The sequence below is a fragment of the Bos indicus x Bos taurus genome, chromosome 3 (assembly GCF_003369695.1).
Source record: "Bos indicus x Bos taurus breed Angus x Brahman F1 hybrid chromosome 3, Bos_hybrid_MaternalHap_v2.0, whole genome shotgun sequence".
Lineage (NCBI taxonomy): Eukaryota > Metazoa > Chordata > Mammalia > Artiodactyla > Bovidae > Bos > Bos indicus x Bos taurus.
In genome coordinates this window covers 26,232,861-26,258,753 of record NC_040078.1, presented here as the reverse complement: position 1 = coordinate 26,258,753, position 25,893 = coordinate 26,232,861, and the positions used below count along the sequence as shown (strand labels likewise).

Here is a 25,893-nt window from a genome sequence, read left to right as displayed (position 1 = left end):
TTACTCCTTGGAAGGAAAGTTATGACCAACCTAGATAGCATATTGAAAAGCAGAGGCATTACTTTGCCAACAAAGGTTCGTCTAGTCAAAGCTATGGTTTTCCCAGTGGTCATGTATGGATGTGAGAGTTGGACTGTAAAGAAAGCTGAGCCCCGAAGTATTGATGCTTTTGAACTGTGGTGTTGGAGAAGACTCCTGAGAGTCCCTTGGACTGCAAGGAGATCCAGCCAGTCCATCCTAAAGGAGATCAGCCCTGGGATTTCTTTGGAAGGAATGATGCTGAAGCTGAAACTCCAGTACTTTGGCCACCTCATGTGAAGAGTTGACTTATTAGAAAAGACTCGGATGCTGGGAGGGATTGAGGGCAGGAGGAGAAGGGGATGGCAGAGGATGAGATGGCTGAATGGCATCACCGACTCGATGGACGTGAGTTTGGGTAAATTCTGGGAGTTGGTGATGGACAGGAGGCCTGGAGTGCTGCGATTCATGGGGTTGCGAAGAGTCGGACACGACTGAGTGACTGAACTGAACTGAACTGAACTGAAGGCTTGACTTCCTCTGCCAGTCTAGCTAACCTCATTTCTTGCGCTGCTTCATCCTCATCCTAGCATGCACCCTGAGCTTCAGCCTCTTGTATAGTTGTACAGACTTCTTGCTCTGCATAGGACACCCTGCCCATTCTCTTGTCTAGTTAATTCCTATCCATTCTTCAAAGCTCAGTTTTCAGATATCAGCTTCTCTAGAAATCCTTTCAGCAAGCCTTTATTAGGTGTTCCTCTTTGTGCTTCCCATGGTACTGTGATGACCTTTTTAACATTCTCATTTCAATTTTATACTTGTTTCTTTCTCACTACACCCCATTCCTCCCACACTAAGAACAAGGTATAATGTTTTATTTCTGCATTCCTAACACTGGGCAAGTCTCAAACATAGTATGCTTTAATAAATGTACTATGCATGAATTTAATGGCCAAGATTCATGTTTAATTTCTAAGGCACTGATCATAATGGTAGGACAGATGACTGGAGAAATTTCTTGTTTATTGTAGTAGATCACTTCTGCTGTTCAGATTTATTTTCCTCCCAGAGTCTGAGTCTTTAGTGCCATCTAGTGGAAGTAGCTACAATAAAAAGCTACCAGTTCAGTTCAGTCGCTCTGTCGAGTCCCACTCTTTGCGACCCCATGGACTGCAACACGCCAGGCTTCCATGGCCATCACCAACTCCTGGAGCTTGCTCAAACTCATGTCCATCGAGTCAGTGATGCCATCCAACCATCTCATTCTCTGTCGTCCCCTTCTCCTCCCATCTTCAATCATTCCCAGCATCAGGGTCTTTTCTAGTGAGTCAATTCTTCACATCAGGTGGCCAAAGTATGGGAGTTTCAGCATCAGCATCAGTCCTTCTAATGAATATTCAGGTCTGATTTCTTTTAGGATGGACTGGTTGGATCTCTGTGCAGTCCAAGGGACTCTCAACAGTCTTCTCCAACACCACAGTTCAAAAGCATCAATTCTTTGGCGCTCAGCTTTCCTTATAGTCCAACTCTCACATCCATACATGACTACTGGAAAAACTATAGCTTTGACTAGATGGACCTTAGTTGTCAAAATAATGTCTTTGCTTTTTAATATGCTGTCTAGGTTGGTCATAACTTTTCTTCCAAGGAGTAAGCGTCTTTTAATTTCGGGGCTGCAGTCACCATCTGCAGTGATTTTGGAGCCCAAAAAAATAAAGTCTTTTACTGTTTCTATTGTTTCCCAATCTATTTGCCATGAATTGATGAGACCAGCGGAGAAGGCAGTGGCACCCCACTCCGGTACTCTTGCCTGGAAAATCCCATGGATGGAAGAGCCTGGTAGGCTGCAGTCCATGGGGTCGTGAAGAGTCAGACACGACTGAGCAACTTCACTTTCCCTTTTCACTTTCATGCATTGGAGAAGTAAATGGCAACCCACTCCAGTGTTCTTGCCTGGAGAATCCCAGGGACGGGGGAGCCTGGTGGGCTGCCGTCTCTGGGGTCGCACAGAGTCGGACACGACTGAAGCGACTTAACAGCAGCAGCAGCAGCAAAGTAACACTTAGTGAATATCTGTATTAGACCAGACCTTGTGATTAGCATTTTCAAATGTGTTTTCTCATTTATGTGTTAACCTAAGAAGACGGCTCAGACAGTAAAGCATCTGCCTGCAATGCAGGAGACCCAGGTTCGATCCCTGGGTTGGGAAGATCCTCTGGAGACAGAAATGGCAACCCACTCCAGTACTCTTGCCTGGAAGATCCCATGGATGGAGGAGCCTGATGGGCTACAATTCATGGGATCGCAGAGAGTCGGACATGACTGAGCGACTTCACTTTAAGAAGACTCAGAAGTGACTTGCTTAAGGACCCACAGCTGATAAGATGCCAAGCTAAATGCATTCTCGGGAGGTGTATCCTCAGCAAGTGTTAAGTATTCTACACTTACCAAAACATACACACGTATAAAGGTACACATATATAATGCAATTGTATATATAACTATATGTGTCTTATATATTGTATATGTTATATAAAAATGTATAATAAATATTATATATATCCATGTGTATGTATATATCTGTGGGGTAGATGTTTGTGTTACATATGTACATGTATATATAGATCTTTGTACTGATAAAATAATGTTTTATTAAAAACACATGAACAATTTAAAAGAGTGTGAGTAAATAGTAAATCTCCAATGCCAGGCCTTGAGTCAGAGACAACCAAACATTCTGTAGTTGTTGTAGTCAATTTTTTGTTGTTGTTAAAGATACTCATATATTTTAAAACTTTCCACCAGTGATTTTGAACTTTTTTTTTATCTGGATGACTTTAAATATAAGTTGTGTACAAGTAGAGAGAAAAGTATAGCACATCCCCAAGTATCTGTTACTCAGTTTCACCAGTTCACAGCGTTCTGTCACTCTTGTGTATTCTTAAGGTACTTATCTGGAAAAGCAAAAAGTGAGGGATTTCAAAGAAACATCTGCTTCATTGACTTTGCTAAAGCCTTTGTGTGGATCACAACAAACTATGGAAACTCTTAAAGAAATGGGAATACCAGACCACCTTATCTGTTTCCTGAGAAACCTGTATACAGGTCATGAACCAACAGTTAGAACTGGACATGGAACAACAGACTGGTTCAAAATTAGGAAACGAGTACATTAGGGCTGTATATTGTCACCCTGCTTATTTAACTTGTATGCAGAGTACATCATGTGAAATGCCAGGCTGGATGAATCAATCACAAGCTGGAATCAAGATTGCTGGGAGAAATATCAACAATCTCAGATATGCAGATGATACCACTCTAATGGCAGAAAGTGAAGAAGAATTAAAGAGCTTCTTGATGAGGTTGAGAAGAGGAGAGTGAAAAAACTGACTTAGAACTCAACATTCAAAAAACTAACACCATGGCACCTGGTTCCATCACTGTGACAGATTTATTTTTCTTTTCAGGGCTCCAAAATCACTGCAGACAGTGACAGCAGCCATGAAATAAAAAACGCTTGCTCCTTGTAAGAAAAGGTATGACAAAGCTAGACAGCATATTAAAAAGCAGAGAGATCACTTTGTCAACAAAGGTCCATATAGTCAAAAGTATGATTTTTCCAGTAGTCATGTATGGATGTCTGAGTTGGACCGTAAAGAAAGCTGAGTGCTGAAGGATTGATGTTTTTGAACTGTGGTGTTGGAGAAGACTCTTGAGAGTAAGGAGATCAAACCAGTTGATCCTAAAGGAAATCAACCCTGAATATTCATTGGAAGGACTGATGCTAGAGCTGAAGCTCCAGTACTTCGGCCACCTGATGCGAAGAGCCCACTCATTGGAAAAGACCCTGATGCTGAATGAGGTGGTCGGATGGCATCACTGACTAAATGGACATGAGTTTGAGCAAGCTCTGGGAGATAGTGAAGAACAGAAGAGCCTGGTGTGTTGCATTTCATGGGACATGATTTAGTGACTGAACAACAACAACTTATTTGAAAAGGTTTAGAAGTAAAGGTGGAAAATTTTGACTTTTTGTGTAAATTTTTTTATTTTTAAAAAGGCCATACATAGTTAAATACCAATTTTATATATTTATTTTTACATTTCTTCCTTTATTTCAAAGAGGACTCAGATGAGAGTTAGACATTTAGTAATGTTTTTATAACAGTAAATACAATTTACTTGATATGTATGCATTCTGCTTCATGTCATACTCTTTTCTTTGCTGGATTCTGTGAGACTGCAATTTTACTTTGTTATAATTGGTCTACTTTCTGCTTTTTTTAAATCTCCCTTCATTTCGAAGAGCTGTCGAAAATGATAAGCAAATAAATGCCTTTTTTTTTTTTATCATTTCTATGAGTGATAGAACTTGAAAGTGATGAATATGTAAAGGCAGATTCTGATTTAACATAGCGGCTTTTCTAGTTCAAATGACAGCTAACTTTTCTGAGCTGAAGTGTACCCACATCTTGGTAACAGCATTTAGAGCATGAGTAGATTATAACATTTCATGGCATGCAGAGACATCTATACATTATTTCCAGGAATGTTGCTAGGAAATATAAATAAATAATGTTTCTAGTTGCAAGTAAGTATAAACAGTCCCCACCGACTGAGGCAAAGCCTAGTTATTTATTTCTATAATGACAGCAAACTATTTTTTTCTTAAGTACTTATTTTCTAGGTAGCATTTAAATCTGCTCTGCATTTTAATTCATTCTTCATTTTTTTGTACAATGTACAGGACCTGAAAGCTTTTTCTCCTGTTATTAATGAGGAGTACACCTAATATTAATGAGGTGTTTTCAGGAACCTCTGGTGTGATAAATACCTTCTGTCTTCAGTGTTCCATGCCTCTCTTTTAGACAGAATTCCATCAAGAAAAAATCTTCAGAGTGATACCATCTGGAGGGCTGGACTGGGGAGGGGCCTTGCAGGGAAGATGCTCCTGAATATCTGTTTGAGAGGAGCTGAGAGCCAGCAGGCTGGGTAGAAAGAAGATTCAAAGGCTTTTTTGGAAGCTGCATTTACAGAGCAGAACACTTTTTCCTCATTTATGTATCCAGTGTGGCTTGGTGCTGCTGCTACTCCAGACTTACATTGTCCAGTGTGGGAACCACTAGCCGTTAAGTGGCCTTTGAGCACTTGAAATGTGGTTAATAGAAATATGGTGTAAATGGAACATGCATGCAGGTTTTCAAAATATTTATTATGGAAAAATGCAAACTGTCTCAGTAATAGTTTATCTTGATTGCATGTTAAAATGATACACATTTTAAATATAGACTTTTTAAGAGTAACTTTAGATTTACAGCAACATTGAGCAAAAAATACAGAGTTTTTATATATGCATTTCCTGCCCCTGCCCCAGCCAAGTACACACAGCCTCCCTCACCATCAATATCTTGCACTAGGGAATTACCTTTGTTATTACTTGTAAACTATCACTGATACAAATTATCACTCAAAGTCTGTATTTTACATTAGGGTTCACTCTTGGTTTTGTTCATTCTATAGATTTGGACAAATTTATAATGACATATGTCCACCATTATAGTATCATACAGGAGAGTTTCACTGTGCTGCATTTATTTATCTCTTCTCCCCACACCTGTGGCAGCCTCTCATCTTTTTACTGTCTCTGGTCTTGCCCTTTTCCGTACAGTATGTAGTCTTTTCAGATTATGTCCTTTCACTTAATAATAAGCACTTAAGAATTTTCCATGTCTTCATGGCTTGATAGTTCATTTCTTTTTAGCACTGAAAAGCATTCCAATGTATGAATATACTGCAGTTTGCATGTCTAAAAGTGACAATATTTTAATTAAAATCTATTAAATAAAACCCTTTGTTAAAATTATTTTCAGTTGTTTCTTTTTTACTTTTTAAATGTGGCTTCTTAAAAAATTACATAGACTGTTTAAATTTCTGCTGGATAGAACTACTTTATATCTTGGTAAAACAGTGTTACTGGTAGAGTTAATCTTTAATACAATCTTCTTATTCAAACACCTGTGAAAGTTTTGCTGCCTCTGACAAAGAAGATTCTTCTCTAGTACTTGCCTGGGTTCAGTCCCTCTTGCCCTCAAACTACTTGGGATTGCCATGCTCCTCCCCCAGCCCCTCCCAACAGAGACTTATGTTATTTAATTAGTTTCGTCAAAGACCAGATGATAAATGACTAGGTCTTTTACTACCATACTAGGTTCTCTGGGGCATGTGAGTATGGGGTCTGTGGCCAAGTGGCTTAAAATAAAAAGCATTTTCTTAGAAGAACTGAAATAAAACATTATGAGTTGGTCAGTACCATCTTCCTAGACTCCACATATATTCGCAGGGCAGCAGTGGAGACGCAGATATGAACAGACTTGGGGCGCGGTGGGAGAGGAGAGGGTGGGGTGACAAGCAGCACTGAAGCACACACACTGCCTTATGCAGAACAGAATTTGCTGTATGATGCGGCAAGTTCAAACCTGGTGTGCTGTGACTGCCTAGAGAGGTGAGAAGCGGGGGGAGGAGGGGGGGACATATGCATACCTGTGGCTGGTTCATGTTGATGTATGGCAGAAATCAACACAATGTTATAAATTAAATTTAAAACATTAGAAGTTAACTTTTTTGTTTGAACTCTTAGAATTTATATGTGATTCATATAATGTTTCTAAAAACTAATTGAAATAGTTCATAATCTAATTCATTCCTCTTTTGTGTTCTCAGTGATAGTGACATTGCCTGTAAGTGGGCCAAAATTGGTTCTTGGAGTATGACAAAAATCTTACTCCTTAGTGTATAATGCGTATGCTGAGTTGTTTCAGTTGTGTCTTTGTAACCCAGTGGACTGTAGTCTGCCAGGCTCCTCTGTCCATGGAATTCTCCAGGCAAGAATACTAGAGTGGGTTGCCATGCCCTCCTGCAGGGAACCTTCCCAATTCAGGGATCTACTCCAGGTCTCCCACATTGCAGGTGTATTCTTTACTGCTGAGCCACCAGGGAAGCCCCACATGGGGCCCCTACTGAACCATAATTTCTTGTAACATTTTTCTCTTCGGTCTTTCTCATATGTTGCTTCTTCTGCCTGGACATACCATCTGCAGCCCCTCCCCTTCCTTCATACACAGCTTTTGCCTGGATAACTCCCATAAGTCTTTTAAGGTTTAACTTCCTCCAGGAAGTCCTCCCTGACCACCCAGTCCCACTCAAGTCTAGACTGTAATCACAATCCTTTATTGTGATTGTCCTTACTATTGCCGTTGCCGTATATTATTATACCTGTACATTAAACTTACCTGTCTTCATTGCACTGGGAGTTCTTTAGGGCAAAGAATTACGACTTATTTTATTCATCTTTTTGTCCTCTTTGGTTATTATGGGGCCTCACACAGTATTTATTAAATAAAGCAACAAATTTTCTATGAGATATTTGTTTTATATAATTCCATTTAAAAGGAAAAAGAAACAAAAAATAAAGCCTTGATGTTTTATTTAGCTTGTAAAGCTTTACTGCTGATAACAGTATAATTTCAGATTGACATTTATAAATATTAAGTATAGCTCCCAGGTGCCTGTTATTACCCTTGTAAAACTCTTGGTGAAATGTACCTGACAATCCCAGGAGAAACAGATTGGCTGTTCCTCTTAGCTGGGGGTTGGGGGTGGGTTGGGCAGATACCAAGATAGGAAGCAAGGGTATTGTTTTTCAGAAGTTTGGAGGTTGGGGAGAGGTACAGATTCATGAATGATAGTAATCATTTTTCCTTACATTTCTATCATTTTTTATAGTTTACACTTATTCTTCACAAAAGTCCTGTGAAGTAGATATTATCAACTCCATTTTAAGGATGCTGCTAATAAAAGCCAGAATATGTTATGAAGGTAAGAGAGTCTTTTTTTTTTTTTTTTTTCTAGACTTTAGGTATTTCCTCCAAATCTGAGGTCCACCAGTTTTAAATCTGTAGCACCTTACCAAATTCTGCACTTTTCTTTTGTATAATATCGTGTAGGTACAACTCAGGATGCAACTTCACTCTTCAGCAGCAGGAACTACTCTCTAATGAATGATGTACTCCACACTGACAATTTCTCAAGTGAAGCGCATGAGTTTAAGTCAGGTCAGTTGCTTTTCTAATATATCAAATCTTTTTATATGTAATCCTATATATTTACCCAAGACGAAGGCTATGATTGCAGCTGTGTGGACAAAGACTGGAAGGGCATGCACAAACATGGTAATCATTGGGGTGGTGGATTTAGAAGTAATTTTTTCTCTATATAAGTTAAAAATCGTATATAATTTTTAGAGTAAGTACATACCCAAGTTTTTTTCAAATTAATTAAGGAAAGCTAATAGTCATCCACTTTGAATCTTATTAGATACTTAGCTAATTTAACTCAGTCTTTGTCTTTCCACCTCCCATCAAGTAATTTCCCACCCTCTCCTCTCAGTAGCATGATAGTACTCTGTCAGATTCAGAGTCATTGGCTCAAACCACAGCATCGTGCCACATTGATCTATAAAGATTTGTTTCTCTATTTTATGACCTTGTCATTCCTCTTGAGAATCAGGCCTAATGAATTCTTGCTTTTCCCCTCCTGAAGCAAATTACTTTCTTCCAAAGAGGTCAATCTTGAATTTCTGCTATGCCTCAAAGGGGCATGGATCAAAAATTAAAATGAAACTGGGAGCAGGAAAATTAGTTTAGAGGCTGGGTAATTGTTCACTTGAGAGAAGATGCTGAATTAGGAACCATAAGAATGAAGAGGAAGTAGATGGATTATAGAAGCATTTTGACAGACCGATTAATTAGGATGTGTTAGGGATCAAAGAAGACTCTCAGACCTCTAGCTTGGATGACTTATGTAGATACTACAACTCACAAAAATGAGTTTGTTTTGGATATGTTTAAAATGAGATAACTTTGGATGGAGGTGCTCAGTCAGTATTTGGAAACATGTCTGTGTCAGGAGAAGGGGATAAAAACTGGAGATAAAAATTTGAGAATTATCAGATTTCTTTTTTTTTTTGTAACTACCAAAAATGCATGTGATCTTTCAGTTAAAGTGACCCTCTTCCTTTGGTTCAAATTACCATCTGCTCCATAATATATATTTGAGACATTTTTACTATTTTCATACTGTTAATGAAAGAATTCTGGACCATAATTTGCCCAGGGAGCAAATGAGTACCTGAAACAGAGAGGAAGGTCAAAGGGAAAGAATTGATCATTTAGTGAACTCAGAAACTGTCTGTGCTCTGCATATAACAGACTGTGAGTGGTCTTCAAATGACAAAAGAGAATTTTCATGGCCCTTTCTGGCAGTGTAACTTCAGAGGATTATTTAGGTTTTGTTTTTGTTTTGAATCACAGCTTGGGTCCTAATGTGAATCTGAGCAGAGACCTATAGGCCTCTTCTTTCCACCTGGTAGAGAGCTGGCTCAGAGTTGGCACACCCATGTGAAAGCTCTTAAACAAAATTGGTCATGCTTTGTGCTGCCATTTCAACTGACCAATGGTTCAATGACATGTATATGTACTGTATATGTATATGTGTAAATAAGGCTGAGTGCCAAAGAATTGATGCTTTTGAACTGGAGAAGACTCTTGAGAGTCCCTCTGACAGCATGGAGATCCAACCAATCTTAAAGGAAGTCAATCAACCCTGAATATTCATTGGAAGGACTGATGCTGAAGCTGAAGCTCCAATACTTTGGCCACCTTATGCAAAGAGACAGCTCATTGGAAAAGACCCTGATGCTGGGAAAGATTGAGGGCAAGAGGAGAAGGGGACGACAGAGGATGAGATGGTTGGATGGCATCAGCAACTCAATGGACATGAGTTTGAGCAAACTCCGGGAGATAGTGAAGGATGGGGAAGCCTGGTGTGCCACAGTCCATTGGGTCACAAAGAGTTGGGCACGACTTAGTGACTGAACAGCAACAGCATATGTACTGGAGGGTTGCCTGACCTGCTTTACAGTAGCTGGTAGATAGGTTTCCTTAACTGAGCAGGACACATCTCGGGAGGGCCCTGGAAGCCCTTGACAGGAGAATAAGCTAGTACAAGTTTCTGAGCTCTGGGGGGCACCCTTTCTAACAAGGCCATTTCCTCAGTTGGGATCTCCTATAGCATCGTAGTTCCCTGCTCTTTCTTTTCCTGCAAATACGTAGAACATTACTGTATAGAAGAGTCACTCTCTACTGTAATGAGAATGGGTGACTACTCTCTACTTGAACGCTTGGCCTGATGAGTCTGGTGCAGCTATACCCAGCCTAAGCATTCCATCCAAACAAGCTCAGAGGATTGCTCTGCTCTTTCTTATTTGCTTGGAAGTTTTTTTCCCCAAATAAGCTTTCTTTTTTTAATTTGAAAATTAAAACACATTTTAAAGATTACTTTCAATTTACAGTTATTACAAAATGTTGGCTAGATTCCTCATGTTGCACAGTGTATCCTGTGCCTATCTTACACCCAGTTGTTTGTGCCTCCCACTTCCCCACACAGATATTGCCCCTCCCCACCTTCCCTCTGCACTAGTGCCCACTAGTACCCACTGCTTTGTTCACTGTATCTCTACTGCTTTTTTGTTACATCCACTATTTTGTTATTTTTTTAGATTCTGTATATAAGTGATATATAATTATACAGTCTTTCCGTCTTTCTTTAAGTTGTCTTTCTCCAGCTCATTTCTCTTTAGCATAATGTCCTCTAAGTCCATCCATGTTGTTACAAATGGCAAACTTTCATCCTTTTTTATGACTGAGTAGCATTTTGTTGTGTGCACACACACATATATAAACACACGTATCACATCCTCTTTATCCATTCATCTGTTGATGAACACTTAGATTGCATCTATATCTTGGTTATTACAAATAATGCTGCTATAAACGTGGTGGTGCATGTGTCTTTTCAAATTAGTGTTTTTGTTTTTTTGGGGTACATGCCCAAGAGCGGAATTGCTAGATCATATGGTATTTCTATTTGTCATTTTTTTGTGAAACTTCTTACTGTTTTCCACAGTGGCTACACCAGTTTACCTTCCCACCAACAGTGTACTAAGGGTTCCCTTTTCTCCACATCCTCATCAACATTTGTTATTTGTGTTCTTTTTGCTGATAGCCATTCTGACAGGTGTGAGGTAATATCTCACTGTAGTTTTAACTTGCAGTTCCCTCATGATTAGTGATGTTGAGCATCTTCTCATGTGCTTGTGTGTCATCTGCATTTCCTCTTTAGAAAAATGTCTATCCTTCTAAAATTGAAAGGTAGTTGATTTACAATGTTGTGTTGGTTTTTGCTATACAGAAAAGTGATTCAGTTATACATATATACATATTCTTTTTTGTATTTTCCATTATGATTTATTACAGGGTATTGAATATAGTACCTTGTGCTATACAGTAGGACTGACCTTGTTGTCTGTTGTACAGATAGTAGTTCGTATCTGCTAATCCCAAGCTCCTAATTTACCCCTCTCCCTTCTCTCCCGTCTCCCCTTTGGCCACCTTGACTCTGCTTGCTATGCCTGGGAGTCTGCTTTTGTTTCAGTAACCGAGTCCACTTGTGTCACATTCTAGATTCCAGGTGTAAGTGATCTCATACGGTGTTCGTCTTCCCCTTTCTGATTTCACTTAATATGATAATCTCTAGTCTGTCCCCCTTGCGGCAAATTCTTCTGCCCGTTTTTTAATCGGGTTGTTTGTTTTTCTTGATGTTGAGTTGTTGGATATCCATCCCATATTGGTCATATCACTTGTAAATATTTGCTCCCATTCAGTGGGTTGTCTTCATTTTTGTCGATGGTTTCCTTTGATGTGCAAAAGGGTTTTAGTTTAATTACGTACCATTTATTTATTTTTGCTTTTGTTTCCTTTAGCAAAGTGAAAAGTGAAGTCACTCAGTCCTGTCAGACTCTTTGTGACCCCATGAACTGTAGCCTATCAGGCTCCTCCGTCCATGGAATTTTCCAGGCAAGAGTACTGGAGTGGGGTGCCATTTCCTTCTCCAGGGGATCTTCTGGACCCAGGGAGCTTCCCAACCCAAAAAGATCTTGCTGTGATTTATGTCAAAAAGTGTTCTGCCTCTGTTTTCCTCTAGGCATTTTATAACATCCAGTCTTACACTCAGGTCTTTAATTTGAGTTTATTTTTGTATATGGTGTCAGATACATCCTCTTTTATATTTACATTATGTAGCACTAGGGTTAGTGTCCCTTTTGCATGATTTTGACCAACACACAGATGTTTTACTCTACAAGGACTGCAAAAAGGATTTTAGTGAGAAGGACAGAAAAAAGAAAAAAAGCTGTTTTCTATTTTGAGAGCCCCAGGACAAAAAAGATTGTAATCTACCGCTAGCCCAAAGACAGCCTTAGTACTTGGCAATTTAGTTTAGTCACATGGAGCCAAAACTGCTCCTGTCACTCAGTTCTACTTGTTTGAAGATTGGATCCACACTGGTTTTATTTTTCATCTTTTCATGCTCTCTGGTCTTTTGTGACATTTAAAATAGTAACCTGTGGTTTGAGAAGGCCATTAGTCAATTCAGTTCCTATAACAGCATCCACCTGCTGAGCCATTGTGCTCTAGTCTTCAAGTGTCCTCTGACCTGGTTTGAAGCAGTAGCTATTTGGACAAGGCTTTCTCTTGTGTCCCAACTGTTCAAATATTAAATATCTATTCTTGGTCAAATAAGGGGAAAATGGTCATATCTTTTCCTGTTATGGTTGCTTTGACATTCATTTGCCCTTTCCAACACATATTTAATACTTAATAATAACTAATTTTATTAATTATTTCTTATATGTTAGTGTTATGGACTGAATTGTGTTCTCCTGAATTCCTCTGTTGAGGTCCTACCCCGCAGTACCTCAGAATGTGACTGTATTTGGAGATAGGGCCTTTAAAGACGTGATTAAGGTTAAGTGGGATAATATGGGTGGACCCTAATCCAATTTGCAGGTGTCCTTATAAGAAGAGGAGCAGACATCAGAGATGTGTGTCCACAGACAAGAGGCCATGTAAGGATGCACTGAAGAGGTGGCCATCTGCAAGCCAAGGAGAGGAGCCTTAAGATGACCCAAACCCACTGACTCTTGGATCTTGGATTTCTAGCACCCACAGCTAAAAGAAAGTAAATTTACTTTCTTGAGCCACTCACAGCCATCTCCAGGGAATAGCTGGGTAAATGTATTTACAAATAACTATTCTTTTTTCCTTTCCTTTATATACTGGTTGACATTGTAGGCCTCAAACGTTATCAAAAATTCAGAAACAGATATAAATATACATATAAGAACATGCAATAGAGTAAAATATTATAAAAATTCAGTGGGGGTAAGGATGAATTAATGAGTAGTTTTGGAGAATCACTTGAACAAACAATAGTTAACTCCCTTACCTCACAGATTATACTAAAAATTAGCTTCAGATGAAATAAAGATTTAAATGTTAAACATGGAATATTAAAATATAAAGATGATCATTTTTATATCATCTAGGGGTACTGAAGGCATGTAAGCATAAGTACTAAAAGAAGAAACAAAAATGGAAAACCTGATAGATTTGATTATATATAAGCAGTATGTTTGGTCCTGGCAGAGTGGACAGGACCATCTGTGTTTCCATGCTCAACATTTGTGAACTCAAGGAAATATTTATAACAATTAAACCTATTCTTCAGGTATTTTTGAGGCCCAACAACACAGGACACATAAACCGGTCTCAAGAGACATTTTGGATCATCTGGTAAAGACTGCACCTCAGCAGGTTACAGCCATCTTCTGAAGTCTTAGAGATCGTCCCCAAGGGACTTTTGGGAGCACATCAAGGTGAAGTTAGAGTGAGTTAGGAGGAGGCTTGAAATTTCACTGCCAGCACCTTTGTGAATTAGGGAAGGGCTGTGGTGGAAAATGCCCAAGTGTAATTGAGGAAGCACTGAATCTCTTCCAGGGAGAGGGTCCATCTTCCTTACAGATGGCTGCAGATCTTCATGAGCAGTGAAGCTGAAAGCTCCAATGAGTCCTCATAGTTTAATACATATAATAACATGATAGCCAATATTTATATAACATATACAGGCAGATTCTTTACCAGCTGAGCCACAAGGGAAGCCCAAGAATACTGGAGTGGGTAGCCTATTGCTTCCCCAGCAGATCTTCCTGACCCAGGAATTGAACTGGGGTCTCCTGCATTGCAGGCGGATTCTTTACCAACTGAGCTATCAGGGAAGCCCCTCACACACACAATATTACACTTTTTATAGCACTTTTACAAATGCCCATGCTTTTTCAGAAATAGTATGGTTGTGATGAGAGATTAGAGTTTGAATGCTTTTCAATCTGTTGTCTGTATAATCTTTGGTAAGTTACTTAACCTCTCAGGACCTGTTTTCTCCTCTGAAAAATGGTGACGGCGCTTGGGTCAAGGTGATACCAATCTTATAAGGACTGAAGAGACAAATACCTAGTATGATGTTTGAGACATAAGAGGCACTCCATTTCTTTCCTTCTCTAAAGATTGTAATTTGTGTCAGGGGATCTCATATTTCTACAATAGTAACGATTATAAAGGTAACATTCTCTTCAAATATAGCTCATGTTACACAGTGATTCTTAATTCCAACAATGAGGGTGGAGGTGGTGATTTATGTATGAGGTGGTGACTTATGTGTTATTAAAAAGCACCCCCATATCCTCAGTGAGAATCCTTGGTCTACTTTGATACCCCGAGGATCTCTTACTACTTTGATATTTTTTGTTTGGTATTTTTACTCAGCATTATTTCAGTGAAGTGAGGATTTGCCTTCATAGGAAGATAATACCTTAAGCAAATGAAAAAGTAGTTGAGAAATTCCTTTTCATGTGTAGCTAGATGCCAGGGAGCATTTTTTTCTTGGCGTGGGGGTGCATGGGGAGTTTTGATGAAAAGAATGGTGAAAAGACAGAGTACTCAGAGCCTAGAGGAGAGGTGATTGGGCTGTATGGGAGAAAATGGATTAAAGGGAAGATTAGTGGAACTGAAGACAATCGCTATTTTTCTCATGGATCCACATTTAGCAGGCTGTGACTTGGCTTCTTCTGGGGCCACCTGCTGGCTGTTAATAGAAACTGCTATCTTTATGCTGTAAACTTGTCACGTTTCCAGTCTCATCTACCCTTGTTATGAGACCTGGCCCCACCACTTGAGTCATATAGGGCTATCTGAGCCAACTCATCAAAGTCATATTAAGTACCATAAGGTCCTGGAATTTTATCTGTGAAAACCTAATAGTTCTTCTCTGCTAAGTCGTTTCAGTCGTGTCCAACTCTGTGCGACCCTGTAGACGGCAGCCCACCAGGCTCCTCCGCCCATGGGATTCTCCAGGCAAGAGTACTGGAGTGGGTTGCCATTGCCTTCTCCATCTTATGATACATAAATAGTTACAAATAAATTTTGGCAGCTGCAAATATGGAAGGCAAAGAGACGGGAAATGGTTACAGTTTGCTGTGACCCACTCACAGGATAGATGAACCGAGTATTACTTTTGTTTAAAGAGTGTGATACGGACCAAGATATCCATAAAGTTCTTATTTGAAGTAGTGTTTAGAATTTTGGGTTCAGTTCAGTTCAGTCGCTCAGTTGTGTCCAACTCTTTGCAGCCCCTGGACTGCAGCACCCTGTCCTTGTCCGTCACCAACTCCCGGAGCTTACTCAAACTCATGTCCATTGAGTCGGTGATGCCATCCAACCATCTCATCCTCTGTTGTTCCTTCTCCTCCTACCTGCAATCTTTCCTGTCATCAGGGTCTTTTCAAATGAGGCAGTTCTTCACATCAGGTGGCCAAAGTATTGGAGTTTCAGCTTCAGCATCAGTCCTTCCAATGAATATTCAGGACTTATTTCCTTTAGGATTGACTGGTTTGATCTCTGTGCAGTCCAAGGGACTCTCAAGCATCTTCTCCAACACTGCAGTTCAAAAGCATCAATTCTTTGGCATTCAGCTTTCTTTATAGTCCAACTCTCACATCCATAAATGACTACTGGAAAAACCAAAGCTTTGACTAGATGGACCTTTGTTGGCAAAGTAATGTCTCTGCTTTTTAATATGCTATCTAGAAAATCCCATGGACGGAGGAGCCTGGTAGGCTGCAGTCCATGAGATCGCTAAGAGTCGGACATGACTGAGTGACTTCACTTTCACTTTTCACTTTCATACATTGGAGAAGGAAATGGCAACCCACTCCAGTGTTCCTGCCTGGAGAATCCCAGGGATTGGGGAGCCTGGTGGGCTGCCGTCTATGGAGTTGCACAGAGTTGGACATGACTGAAGCAACTTAGCAGCAGCAGCAGGTTGGTCATAACTTTTCTTCCAAGGAGCAAACGTCTTTTAATTTCATGGCTGCAGTCACCATCTTCAGTGATTTTGGAGCCCCCCCAAAATAAAGTCTTTCACTGTTTCCATTGTTTCCCCATCTAATTGCCATGAAATGATGGGGCCAGAGCCATGATCTTAGTTTTTTTTCACGCTCCTCTTTCAGTTTCATCAAGAGGCTCTTTAGTTCTTCTTCACTTTCTGCCATAAGGGTGGTGTCATCTGCATATCTGAGTTATTGATATTTTTCCCAGCAATCTTGATTCCAGCTTGTGCTTCATCCACCGCAGCATTTCTCAATTTCTCATGATGTACTCTGCATATAAGTTGAAAAAGCAGGGTGACAATATACAGCCTTGATGTACTCCTTTCACTACTTGGAACCAGTCTGTGGTTTCATGTCCAGTTCTAACTGTTGCTTCTTGACCTGCATACAGATTTCTCAGGAGGCAGGTCAGGTGGTCTGGTATTCCCATCTCTTTCAGAATTTTCCACAGTTTGTTATGGTCCACACAGTCAAAGGCTTTGGCATAGTCAATAAAGTAGAAGTAGATGTTTTTCTGGAACTCTCTCGCTTTTTCGATGATCCAGAGGATGTTGGCAATTTGATCTCTGGTTCCTCTGCCTTTTCTAAAACCAGATTGAACATCTGGAAGCTCATGGTTCATGTACTGTTGAAGCCTGGCTTGGGGGATTTTGAGCATTACTTTGCTAGCGTATGAGATGAGTGCAATTGTGCAGTAGTTTGAGCATTCTTTGGCATTGCCTTTCTTTGGGATTGAAATGAAAACTGACCCTTTCCAGTCCTGTGGCCACTGTTGAGTTTTCCAAATTTGCTGACATATTGAGTGCAGCACTTTCACAACATCATCTTTTAGGATTTGAAATAGCTCAATTGGAACTCGTCACTTCCACTAGCTTTGTTCATAAGGGATCTTAAAATTGAAAATGCTAAGGATACTTCTTAGGCCAGACAGTTAGATTTGAACTGAAGAGATAAGATAATGCTGCAGGTCAAATTATGATTTTGAGAAGAGATAGGCATATCATTATCTGGGGAGCCGTGCCGTTCATAGACACAGAGGCTCCTCGAGCGACAACTCCAGACCCCCACCCCTTCTAAGTGCTGACTTAACCTCTTTGGCCTCTTTGGCAGGTGCTATCAGTAAATAGGGCTTCCTAGGAGTATCTCGGAGAAGGCAATGGCACCCCACTCCAGTACTCTTGCCTGGAGAATCCCATGGACGGAGGAGCCTGGAAGGCTGCAGTCCATGGGGTCGCTGAGGGTCAGACACGACTGAGCGACTTCACTTTCACTTTTCACTTTCCTGCATTGGAGAAAGAAATGGCAACCCTCTCCAGTGTTCTTGCCTGGGGAATCCCAGGGACGGGGGAGCCTGGTAGGCTGCTGTCTATGGGGTCATACAGAGTTGGACATGACTGAAATGACTTAGCAGCAGCAGCGGCAGGAGTGTCTGCTTGATCCATTCCTAAGAGCAAACTTCCAAGGACTACCTAGGCCCCATCCTTATTTTGTCATCATCTTCATAGTGTCCAAGTACTCAGCAATGAAAAACAATAAACAAAACAATGTGTGATTTTGTGTTAAGCTGCATTTGTAGACAGAAGAGAAGAGTGAAATCATAGTGCAGAGGACCACTCAGAGATAGCCTAAATAAAAGTTTTGCTTGAGGGAGGTAGAATTTAAGGAAAGATAAAAGAGAGCATTTCTCAGGTTCTGTTTTTGTGACTGTTAGTTTTTACTCATGGCTTGCATACTGAAACTCCTGGATGATTGATGTCAAAAAAGAAATAAGACAAGGTTAGAAGGAGAAAGGCGCTCGGGCATATATTGGGACAGTATGAATTAGAGCAGCCAATTGGCTGTTAGGAGACTTACCAGCTGAAGGGAGATTAGGAATTACAAATTTCATTAATAGAAGCCTTGTTATGCAGTAATGACCCCCTGCATATCCCATCCCCCAATTAACAATGAAGAGATTGTAGTCAGTATACACTTACAACAAATCTGGGTATAGCTGGTAGCCAGTACTTCTCCTCAAAGTTTGACTTGTTCCCTCAAATTGTTATACTTCAGAAATATTCTAGCTTTGGCATCCAGAGTTGAGCTTCCTTAGATGCGGCGTACATCGTGTTCTCGCCTTTGTGCTTCATGTAATATGATGAATCTGTTGTCTAATGCATCTGCACACAACACTGTGTACTCAGAGACAAGGCCAAAGAAACAACATGGGTTGGGAGTGGTTGTGCTTTCACAGTTTTCTCTCTGAGTTTCAAAGTGAAAGTCGCTCAGTCATGTCCGACTCTTTGCGACCCCATGGACTACATAGTCTATAGAATTCTCCAGGCCAGAATACTGGAGTGGGTAGCCTTTCCCTTCTCCAGGGGATCTTCCCAATCCAGGGATCAAACCCAGGTCTCCCGCATTGCAGGCAGATTCTTTACCAGAAGACCTTTGAGAACAAGCTGGGAATGCAGCAGAGGTATTTCAAAGTCCCCTGGGAATTTGCCCTTTGGAAATTAAAATTTTTTTTACTATTTTACTCCTCCACCAACTACTAGTATGATTTTGGGCAAATTATACAGCCTGAGGATAGCTAATTACCCACACTTTACCCTGGGCCTCTGGATCTTCATCTGAAAAGTGGAAGGACTAGGAAAGAGGATTCTGAAGTCCTTCCACCTCCTAAGATTTGAGAATTTAATAATTCCTGAGTAGTAAAAATCAGATTTTTTTTGATCCTAGGGTAATGGGTTTGTGCACTGATATGTATTGTCCCTCAAATGGGAGATTTGCCTCACGCCTAGTGTATGTTCCCAGGTGGAGACTTGGCAGGCTGGTAAAGCTGAATGTAGTTTCCTTAAGAAAACTAGAAACTAGACCAAGCCACCTTGCGCATGTTCATAGGCTCCTATCATTTCCACTCATTCATTTATTCATTCATTCAACAAACATTTATTGAAGGTCTGCTATGTGCTAAGTACTAATATTTAGAACCTGATCTATGGCTTTTTATCCATTTTCCCTGAAACTCATGTTCTTTGACAAAATAGGCAGACAGCAGCATAGGAAATGTATATTTAATCCTTCTCTTGAATGGTCAGAACTCTAAAGTCAAGTTTTCTATAACAAAATGTAATATAAGCACAAATGTAATAGGAGCCAGGGAAGACAGTAGGCACCATGTGAAAAATACAGGGAGGGAGTTAGAAATAAAACATCTTTTCTATCAGGGCTTCAGTTCTCAGGGCCTCATTTCAAAGGTTCATTGCCCTTGATTTTGGAAGTCTCTGCTTCAAGGAAGTTACATGTTTTTGTTGCCTTAATTTGAATTTTGACGAGGCAGAGTCCTGAGATCTAAATTCAGAGTGAGAGAACTTAGGATGAAATTCAGGCAACTCGCTCACCGGACTTGGTTTGTAGAGTAGGAAAAAAAAGAAAAGGCAAGTGGAAGCTCCAACCAGCTGAGGGTAATCCCATCAGGAATTCCTGGTTGCCTGAAACTGAGTTCTGGCGCTCTCTGCTGAGGCAGCAGCCAGAGAGACAGAAGCTAATGCCTAATTTTAGGAAGCAAACAGGTTTGTTTGCTCCCCTCTTTTCTAGATGCTTTCCTCTCTACATCAGAGTTTCTTAATCTCAGCACCACTGACTTCTGGGGCTGGATAATTCTTTGTTGTAGATGGATAGCCTGTACGTTGCAGGATGTCGAGCAGCGGCCTGGGTTCTGTCCACTAGATGCCAGCAGCACCCCCAAGTTGGGACCACAAAATTGTCTCCAAAATTTTCGAATGTCTCCGGGGGTGGCACAGAATCACCTGTTTGAGTCCCACCGCTCTAGATGCTGGTGAAAACTGAGGTGATCACTGTCTGATCAGGATATAAAGAAGAAGCCTCAAAGCTTGTGATGACATAATATCACACATGGTCAAGATGAGAGGTCCTTTCCCTGGACCATTCAAGGATAAGCATCATCTGAGAAGTAAAATAACATTAGTTTGTTTTAAAAATAAGATGCTGACATAGTTTAGAAAAATCAGTGTCATCCAACTACATTTTTTATGTTAAAATTATGATCATTTTCTACATTTTTTTCTTGGCATTTGTCAGGTGGGAGGAGATGCCAGGGCATTTTTGCATTTTAATGAAAAGTGAATCATTTGACCCATCATTAAAATGTGTGTGTGCATGCTTAGTCACTCAGTCGTGTCCAACTCTTTGCAACCCCATGGACTGTAGCCCTCCAGGTTCCTCTGTCCATGGGATTTTCCAGGCAAGAATACTACAGTGGGTTGCCATTTCCTTCTCCACAGGATCTTCCCAACCCAGGGATCATACCTGGTCTCCTACATTGCAGGCAGATTCTTTACAGTCTGAGCCACCAGGGAAGCCACTAAAATGCAGCCACCTCTAAACTATGAAGTGGCAGCACATTATCAACCTCTAACTGAATCTACTACAGTTTAATTTCTGGATTATAAAACATGGATATAGTGCAATCAGAACTTTCTAGAAACTTCCTCAGAGCAACATCACAGCAATATAGCTTAAGATTCAGAGACAAAAGAGATGCAATATCCCATTATCTCACTCCTTGTGTGGGAATGGTGAGGTCCCTGGGATATGGGGATACACTTGTCCCACATGCATTTTACTTGGTAGTATTAATACACTTCTCTGGTTCAGATGAATTATTTCTCAACTTTTAATATATGTCTTTGAAGATAAATTTATCTTGTTCATATTGAAGTCTTCTGTGGGTTACTTTTGGCTTCTTTTTGCTTCTTGATCTTATTTGTTCACTCCTGAGTTCTAGATGTGAATTCATTTCCTCCCAGAAATATAAAACTAGGTCATATCTTGTGGTGAAATAGTTCTGCAGATTCCTGGGATTCTGGAAATAATAGCAATAAGATACCATTACAGCCATTCAGCAAACACTTATCAAACACTGAGTCTCCCTTCCACTGTATGAGTATATTTATTGTTCAGAAATGGATTTGTTTTTCTGTATTTTTATGATATTCTATTGAGGCCACATGTGTCATGGGTCACTAGAGGCAAGGAGATGACTTGAGTCTCCCCTTAAGAAAGGGGATCATCCTCACAGCAAACAGGAACTGAGAGAGGAGCTATGGGCAAGCTCCTAGATGGAAGTAGAAAGATGACTTCTATCTGAGTTCTCAAACAAGGAATGTGTGTGACCTAAAGTGTCATGATCAGTTATAATCTGTATCTCAAGTAATGATCTCTTCATTTATTAAAAAAAAAAATGATTTAAGGTTATCCCCTATAGTTCTAGAGTAAAAAAAATGAAGCTGTAGCTAACCAGGTGACAGTATATAACTCTTTGCATACTGCATATGAACATATTTTCATGTATGTCTTATTTTATTTAAAAAAAAAGATTGCAAATCACTGCTATAAAGGAATACAAGATAAAGATGAATAGGCTATACTTTATAGGTCAGATTATCTAGTTGTAGTATATTAAAGCTCAATTACAGTGTTATGAGAATCAAGGAAAGAAGAAAGGGTTCCTTCTAATGAGATCCTCAAAGGATAATTTCCTCAGAGGAACCTCCCTCCAGTGACAACCACGGAGTTTGGAAATGATGGAAATTGGTAGGTTTCCTTACAAAAAAAATCTCTTCTGTACACTGCACCGTAGTGTTTGGAGAACAAGAGAAAAAATGAAAAGCAGGTCAAGAGATCCCCAGCCAAGATGGTGGAGTAAAAAGGCCCTGAGCTCATCTTCTTTCATGGGCACACCAAATCACAGCCATTTGCAGAACAGCCATTAATGAAAAAGACTGGAATCTACCAGAAAAGATCTACAACTAAAGATGTAAAGAAGGAACTACAATGAACAGGTAGGAGAGGCAGATTCATGATGTACAAGTCCCTACTCCAAGGTGCGTGACCCACAAACTGGAGGATAATTACCTTGCAGAGGTACTCCCCAAAGAGTGAGAGATCTGGCTCCCCAGCCCAGGGGTCCTGCACCAGGAAGATAAGTCTCCAGAACACTTGGCTTTGAAGGCCAGCGGGGCTTACTTTTAGGAGAGCAAAAGAGCTGGGGAAGAAAGACTTCACTGTTAAAGGGTTCACATAAAATCTCACATGCTCTGGAACCCAGGCAGAAGCAGTAATCTGATATGAGCCTGGGTCAGACCTACCTACTGATCCTGGAGAGTCTCCCAGAAAGGCAGGAAGCAACTGCACGTCACCCTGGGAATACAGCTGCTGATGGCAGCCGTTCTGGGGGAGCTTCTGTCATGTGGACACTGACAAACACCAGTGTGAGATTCTGCCTGGAGCTCATTAGCACCAAGACCTGGCCCCACTCAACAGTCTATAAGAGTCACCAGTGCTCGGATGTCTCTGGCCAAGCAACTAACTGGGCAGGGACACAGCTCTGCCCATCAGCATACTGGCTGCCTTAAGACTACCTGAGACCATAGCTGCCTCTGGATGTGGCCTTACCCACCAGAGGGCCCAGGACCTAACTCCATCCACCAGTGGGCAGGTACCAGACCTAGGATCCCCTGGGCCTGGATGCTGCCCTTCAGGAAGCCTGTTCTAGCCTCTGGGCCAGCTTCAGCCACAAGGGGGCAGACACTACATGCAAAAAACCCCGCAATCCCAAAGCCTGCAGACTTAGCCTGCCTACCAGCAAGTCAGACCCTGCTCTGAGAACCAGATGGGCCCCAGCCCTGCCCTCTGGCAGGCCAACACAAACTTTGAGACACCCAGACCCTGGTCCCAACTGTATCAGGAGTGCCCCTTCCCCCTCCCCCAGCAATCCAAGACCAGCTCTGGACCCTGCAACCAGATTCCAGGACATGGCTTTGCCCACCAGTAGTTTGGCACTGACATCCCTGCTGTCACTCACCAGACAACATTACCAGAGTTCCTTGGACCCTGACTCCAGCCATCCATGACCCAACACTACCCCTGGGTCCCCCTGAGGTTCCAGAGTCAGCTGCCTCTGTAGCTCGCAGCCTCAACTCATGTGGATGGCCTGGATACCAACTGGACCAGGGGCCAACCAAGCCTACTAGCCCTCCCACATAGACAGCCTGAAACAACAGCAGGACCCATGCAACCCTCATATAAAGTACTCATATAAAGAGCATATCGTTTGGGTGATGAGAGGGGAGTGTGCTGTTGGGACACCTAAGAGGTCTCCTACAATATAGCACTTCTCCAAGGTGGGAAAATGTAACCAACCTACCAGATACATAAAAATACAAACAACTTAGCAAAATGAGGTGACAGAGCAAGGTGTTCCAGACAAAGGAACAAGATAAAACCTCAGAGAACAACTGAGTGGAGCTAGGCAATCTACCTGGGAAAGAATTCAGGGTTGTGACTGTAAAGATGATCAAAGAAATAGGGAGACAAAGAGCAAGAAGTTAAAAGTTTTTAACAAAGAGAAAATATGTAGAACAACCTAACAGAGATAAAGAATAGAATAGCTGAAATGAAAAATATACCAGAAGGAATCAACATCAGAGCAAATGATGGATGAGTGAACTGAAAGACAGTAGTGGAATCACTGATGCTGAACAGAAAAAAAAATGAAATGGGAGTTTAAGAGACCTCTGGGACAACATCAAGTGCACTAATATTCATGTTACAGGGGTCCCAGAAGGAGAAGAGAGAGAGAGAAAGGGACTAAGAACATATTTGAAGACATAATAGCTGAAAACTTCTCTATTCCGGAGAACGAAATAGACATCCAAGTCCAGGAAGTGCAGAGAGTCCCATACAGGAGCCAAACAGGAACATATGAAGACACGTTATCATTAAAATGGCAAAATCTAAACGTAAAAAAAAATTAAAAGCAGCAAGGGGAAAGCAACAAATAACATACTAGCAAACTCCCAGAAGGCTATCAGCTGACTTTTCAGCAGAAACTCTGCAGTTCAGAAGGGAATTGCACAATATGTTTGAAGTGGTGAAAGGGAAAAACCTACAACTAAGAACCTTCTAGCCAGTAAGACTCTCTCATTCAGATTCCATGGAGATATCAGCAACTTCACAGGCAAGCAAAAGTTTAGCACCACCAAACCAGCTTTATAAGAAATGTTAAAGGAACGTCTCTAATTTAAAAAGAAAAGGCCAAATCTAGAAACATGAAAATTGTGATAGGAAAAAGCTCATAGGTTAAGGCAAACATAAAGGTAGGAAATCATGTCATGCACAAAGCTAGTAGGAAGGCTGAAAGACAAAAGCAGTAAAAATCATCTGTATCTTTAGTAAGCAGCTAAGGGACACATGAAACAATGAGATGTGAAATGTGATATCAAAACTGGTAATCAAGATGGGAGGAGAGCTCAAATGCAGAGTTGTACTTTGAAATTAAGAGATCAGCAACTTAATACAATCATGTGTATATTTTATTGGTATTTAAAAGCCTCATGGTAACCACAAACCAAAAACTTAAGCTAGGTACACAGAAAAGTAAAAGGAATCCCAACATAATACTAAAGGTGGTCCTCAAATCACGAGAGGACAAAAGAAGAAGGGGGCAAAAAAGCCTTAACAAAAGGACCCCCAAGCAATGAACAAAAAATGACAATAAGAGTATACATATCAATAATTACTTTAAATTTAAATGGACTAAATGCTCCAATCAATAGACATAGAGTGGCTGGATGGATAGACCTGTATGTATGTTGCCTACAAGAGACTCACTTCAAATCTAAAGACATACAGGGACTGAAAGTGAGGGGGGAAAAAGATATTCCACGTAAGTTGGAATCAAAAGAAAACTAGGGTAGCAAAACATATCAGATGAGATAAACTTTAAAATAAAGACTGCTATAAGAAGCAGGGACACTATATAATGATCAAGGAATCAATCCAAGATGAAGATATAACGATTGCGAATATATATGCACCTACTGTAGGAGCTCTTAAATACATAAAGCAAATATTGATGGATGTAAAGGGAGAAATCAACAGTAACTCGATAATAGTAGGGGACTTTAAAACCTCACCTACATTAATGGACAGGACATCCAGATAGTATAAAGTCTCCAATTGATCTAGTATGTCATTTAAGGCTAGTGTTTCCTTATTGATTTTATATATATTCATCTAACATTTCATTTGAAAGCATCAGAATACATATTCTTTTCAAGTACACATAGAACATTCTCCAGGGTAAATCACAGCAAAGCAAGCCTTGGTAAATTTAAAAAAATTGAAGTCATGTAAAAACATCTTTTCCAATCACAATGCTATGAAACTAAAAGTCAACTGTAAGGAAAAAAGACTGCCAAAAAAAAAAACAACCCCACCAAAAACCCACCATGTGGAGCCCAAAGAGCATGCTACTAAACAACCAGTGAGTCAATAAAGAAATCAAAGAGGAAATTTAAAAAATGCCTGGAAATAAATGAAAATGAAAACACAATCCAAAAATCTGTGCAAACAAAAATCTATACAACAAAAGCATGTTGTTTATAGCAAAACAAGCTTAATTCAGGAAA

At 40.4% G+C, this 25,893-nt stretch overlaps 1 protein-coding gene across 2 annotated transcripts in view; it reads right to left on the bottom strand.

Moving 5' to 3' along the window:
* Positions 1–19,459: 19,459 nt before the first annotated feature.
* Positions 19,460–25,893, bottom strand: part of VTCN1 (V-set domain containing T cell activation inhibitor 1) — a 68,843-nt gene continuing 62,409 nt past the window's right edge. Inside the window, exon 6 of one of the 2 annotated variants that reach the window (XM_027535758.1) lies at positions 19,460–20,365. The gene's annotated coding sequence lies outside the window, so the exon portion shown is untranslated. Of the gene's footprint in view, positions 20,366–21,071; positions 21,285–25,893 lie in introns of those variants that run through there. The other variant, XM_027535751.1, reaches the window with a different exon arrangement.